Raw genomic sequence first — 5,198 nt, forward strand, 5'->3', positions numbered from 1 at the left:
TCAAAAAATAAAATGAAAAATGTAAACTTATCAAGCACAGTAATTCTAAATTGTTGAAAAAAATATAGAAAAAAATCATAAAATACCCAGAAACGTTTAAATTGATGATGCCTGGAGGTCCATACATACACATGCATTGTCTACTATAATTTTATCTTATCAATTGTTTTTACACATAGATGGGTCCCACAAGCACTTAATCACCAAGCCACTGATCAATGCATTCCTATCACTATTACTATTACCATTGTTATTAAATTAGTATAAAAATTTAACAATCATCATTAATGGCATTATTAATAATAAACAAAAACAATAATCAAAACTAAAAGACACCATTAACACTATCACCTCCATCCATCTCCAAATCAGATTATCACGCGTCCCAAATCAATCTCTATCAACCCCCATCAACCAGCATGAATACCATCATAAACGGGATTAACACCTCCCCTCCACCCCCATACACTTTCATAATGGCAGGATGTGTGGCAGATCCACTTTGTAGTCGGTACTCCTTCCCCCGCCAAGATGGAGGCTACCAAAGGGGTAGCAGGTGTGCTCCTCGTCGAAGAAACTGGTCTTCCTGACCTGTGAGGAGGTAGGAACCTGTGATGAAATCCTGGGTGTGGGTTGTGCCGATGATGAGCACAGTCCATATCTTGGGTCACCAGGGTTTGGAGGTCACCTGGAAAGATGGAGTTTATTTTTGGTTTGCCCTTTTTTTCTTTTCTTTTTTGCTGTTCTTTTTTTGATATTTTCTCGTTTCTCTTTCGTCTAAGTCTCTACCTTTTTCACTCTCTTTATTTCTTTTTATTTTGTTTCATTTCCTTTATTCATTTAATCCCTCTTTTTCTCTGAACATTCAAATGTTTCAAAAAGATAATACATCCAATTCTTCAATTCACTATTCATTAATAAACCGATATCAAAATTTCACTCTCATGTTACTGCATCAATATCACATCACAAAACTAAAGGTAAGTAGTCATGCATCTAGTAAAACCCTATCATCTAAAGCAGAGGTTCACAACCCTTCCTGTGTCATTTAACTTTTCAGATGGATGTATTTTGCTATTTGGACCTATGAGAAAGCAATGACAGGCATAGAGGCATGGGAAAAAACTAGGAAACACTTTTATTACCAACATTTTGCATAAAGTCATTTTGACAAAACAAAAATATGTATATAGCTACTATCTACTTCAAATAAACTTAGCTCTGGCTGAGAAACACTTACCAACAGAGACCCAATACCCAATATAACTTTCATACCATAAGAACATTAACATTCTAATAAAAAAAAAAAAAAGAAAAGAAAAGAAAAGAAAAGAAAAGAAAAGAAAAGAAAAGAAAAGAAAAGAAAAGAAAAGAAAAGAAAAGGAACGAACAAAAAAGGAAAAGAAAAGAAAAGAAAAGAAAATGAACGAAAAGAAAAGAAAAGAAAAGAAAATGAACGAAAAGAAAAGAAAAGAAAAGAAAAGAAAAGAAAAGAAAAGAAAAGAAAAGAAAAGAAAAGAAAAAAAACAGTAACCTCAATCATAAGAAATGAAAATAAAACCAAAATCAATCCTCTGACAAATGACAACCTAGGGTACTCACCCTCATGAAGACCAACGCCTCTGCCCTCGCCTCCTCAGTCTGCGGCACGTGGAGGTTCATCTCATCCCCGTCGAAATCGGCATTATAAGGAGTGCAGACACATTCATTGAAGCTGAAGGTCCTCCATGGGAGAACCCTGACTCTGACATATCCTTCTTGTTACAGAAGCTGGCATTGTACGGAACAATTCTCCATCAATCAATCTGTAAGTAAGCCAGATTAAAATATTTGTATAAAAATATTATAATTACCAGTTTAAAATACGATGAGAAGAAAGGAGTATGAAGGATATTGTGTATAGACTTAATGTGGTTTTAACCATTATGCAGATATTAGGTTGAAGAAGACAATGCATTTTATATAAATTACCAATACTAATTAAATTCATAATGAACTTTATACACACAACAACAAACCATAAATACTGATATAAGCCCCTACCTCTCAATAGTCCCCATTTTCATTCTAGCCATCCATTCCCTTGCACATATCTCATCATTTCTTGATGCCCTGGTTACCTTTCCAACAAAGAGCCCCAGGGTGAGACTCCGACCCATTCCCCACCAGCACAAACTTATCTTGATGTTTTGTACATCACACAACATCCCACCTCACTGTAACTACACAACCATCACACAATCAAGGGAATAGTAGGGGGTACTCATCAAGCACATCTAACCATAATCAACACCAATCACTCACAACAATCAATCAATCAAATCACTACATCCACAACAAACACAAATAACATCATCCTTCCCACCACAACTTCAAATCCCAACCACACAACACAAGTTAGTGGCCGTATAATCTCACTACCATCAAAATCAATCACCTCATCATCACAAATCCAAAATCACTGACAATCCAATCCAATCACAACTCATCACCATCACCCCAAAATCACAATCAACACCCACCAATCAAAAAACCAACCATCTCCTCTGGTACGATAGCTGCTTTGCCACCTCAACTTACGCCCACCTGGAAGAAGCTTAGGATGAGTGACCAAAGAACCCGAAAAAAAAAAAAAAAAAAAAAAAAAAGGGAGGGATACAATGAAGAAAAGATAAGGTGAACATGATGACTAAAATTGGACATAAATGAAAACAAGACAAAACATGACCATGTGAAGAGAAATGGAGAGATTAGAGAAAAAATTAAAGAAGAGAACTAGAAAAATGATGTCAAAATGGAGGGATGAATAAAGCCAGACAAAAAAATGAAAAGAAATGAAGACAAGATTGAAAGAAGCTGAAAGATGATAAAATGGAAGATGATGAAGATGAATGTAGAAAATGAATAAAGATGATAAACTGAGATAAAAAAATTGAAAAAAATGAAATGAGGGTCAAGCAAAGAATGAACAAGAAGGGATAGTGAGATCAACTAAATTTATAAATATCCTTGACTTTCTTGAAATAAATACCACTTCTTGCAGAATTTTAGTAAGGACCATAAATCTTAAAATTCTTTTGTTTATTAACACATTTTTGCTTTAAAGACTAAATCATAATTCTTTTCCAAACTGCATCTTCATACTGTTACACACTGTACACAATTCCATAAAAAAAATTAACTTGCCAACCACTATTGTGAGATCCACTCACTCATTAAATCTGTTCTGGTTGGTCAGGGAATGACATTCCTGGAGAAATCTACAAACGCTTTTTTTTTCCGGACAGGTTACCACTAAACGCTCCTCTATCCCTCAGCCTCAGTACAAACGCCTTGCTTAATTTCGCCCTGAGACAGGAAGACAATTATATTTTCAAAATGGCTAAGAAAAAATGTGTGTGTGTGGTTGTTGGTGTTGTTGTGTGTGTTGTTGTGTGTGTGTGTTTGTGTGTGTGTGGTTGTTGTTGTGTTGTGTGGTGTGTGTTTTGTTATGTGTGTGTGTGTGTGTGTGTGTGTGTGTGTGTGTGTGTGTGTGTGTGTGTGTGTGTGTGTGTTTTAATATATATAAGTATATACATATAAATCTTAAATAAAATAAAAAAATAAAAATAAAAAAATAAAAATAAAAAATAAATAAAAATAAATAAAATATAAAATATAAAATATATATACTTCAATCCAATCCATCAACCCACCCCATAAGCACATTCCCTCATAATCCAAACCATTCCTCCAACTCTTCTCTCTCTCTTCTTTTTCTTTCTTTCTTTCCTTCTTTCTTTCTTTCTTTCTTTTTTTTTTTTCTTTTTCTCTCTTCTCTTCTCTCTCTTTCTTCTTTTCTCTCCATCATTCAAACCACAATTCCCAGGCCATCCCCAATCAGGCACTACCCCATATAGTTCCTCAACCATGTTCAGTCATGCGGCACGATATCTCCGAATTCATCAAGAAGGGCCACGTGATTTGCAGGTGCTCCCAGGATCTTGCTGCCTGCAACTTTCCCGGAGCTTCTCTTATACTGGATCAGTTGTTAGGAAGATGAATTTCTGTAAGCATGACCGGATATCTCCTCATTCCTGAGAAAGAGAAAGAGAGAGAGAGAGAGAGAATAAAAAATTTATATTGTCCATTTGTTTTGTGAAAAAACAAAGCATCTATAAGAAGAATTTCATTAAAAATAATTAAAATGAATAAAAATACAGGCTACCAAACAAACAATATTCTCACAAAATAAATGCAAATCAAAAAACAATATAAAATTTAAATATTCATATAAAATGTAACTGAACATCATACAAAACATAATGCTTTATCAATACCAACACTCCAACAAAAGGAAACTACCGGACAAACACACAAGCCTACAAACAACACACACCTTACTTCCGGATTTAGCTCTGAGATCACTAGATTGCCTGATTCGTTTGGGGGACTAGCAGCGTTGAGAATGAATATTCCTTCGTCGAAATTGGTTGTCAATGCACAAGAGTGGCTAGTCCGAGAAGGAATCTGAAGATAAAGCAAGCCATTCATTGTCCATAATATTTATCTCCTGTCTGAAATTAAATAGATATATGAATTATAAATAAAAGAGAAGAAGATGACCAATCCTTAAACCTGAGAAGACAAAAATCTGTAGAGATTAACACTTTTAAGGGCAAATTCCATCATATGTTTCAAGTATCTTTCAGCCAAACACTCTGTACACTCTCTGAAAAATCCTGTCAGTGTCCTTAAACCCATTCAATGCCGTTTGACCGTGATAGCACATTTGGGTTTTTTTCGCCAGTCCCCTGGATAGCTATGAGGGGAAGCCGCTCCGCCCGGTAGAGCGAGCGGGCTCGCTGCTTGTTCCCGAGAATCTCGAGCGTTGAGCTTATACTTCGAAACCAACCCCGTATGCGAACTCGCGCAAAGCCGTCACGGCCCCACGTGATAGTGTTAATACAGAACAGAGAGACATAAATCTATTAGTTTAAAATGAGCAGCTTATGCTCAATCAGTTATTGGCAGAACACAGCGACAAGATAGGAGTTTCTTCTCTACTTTCGCTAGGATTTGGCCATCAGTAAACAAATTATCAATAACATTTCAATAATCAAATACCAATTCACATGAATGTGTCTATATGGACAAATTAGTCACATGACTGAAAAATACGATTGCCATAGCTACAAAGAAAAATTATCTTAAATCTT

The 5,198-nt window shown here is 35.5% G+C and overlaps 1 pseudogene across 1 annotated transcript in view; it reads right to left on the reverse strand.

Moving 5' to 3' along the window:
• Positions 1-3,911, reverse strand: part of LOC122267454 (DNA-directed RNA polymerase III subunit RPC1-like) — a 20,535-nt pseudogene extending 16,624 nt beyond the window's left edge. Inside the window, exons 1-3 of the transcript XR_015191398.1 lie at positions 3,857-3,911; positions 1,603-1,757; positions 491-688 (exon numbers count right to left, since the gene is read on the reverse strand). The product of XR_015191398.1 is annotated as a DNA-directed RNA polymerase III subunit RPC1-like (transcript). The remainder of the gene's footprint in view (positions 1-490; positions 689-1,602; positions 1,758-3,856) is intronic.
• Positions 3,912-5,198: the final 1,287 nt, after the last annotated feature.

The sequence above is a fragment of the Penaeus japonicus genome, unplaced genomic scaffold (assembly GCF_977035675.1).
Source record: "Penaeus japonicus unplaced genomic scaffold, GWHDUDI00000001_assembly GWHDUDI00000012, whole genome shotgun sequence".
NCBI classification, from domain to species: domain Eukaryota; kingdom Metazoa; phylum Arthropoda; class Malacostraca; order Decapoda; family Penaeidae; genus Penaeus; species Penaeus japonicus.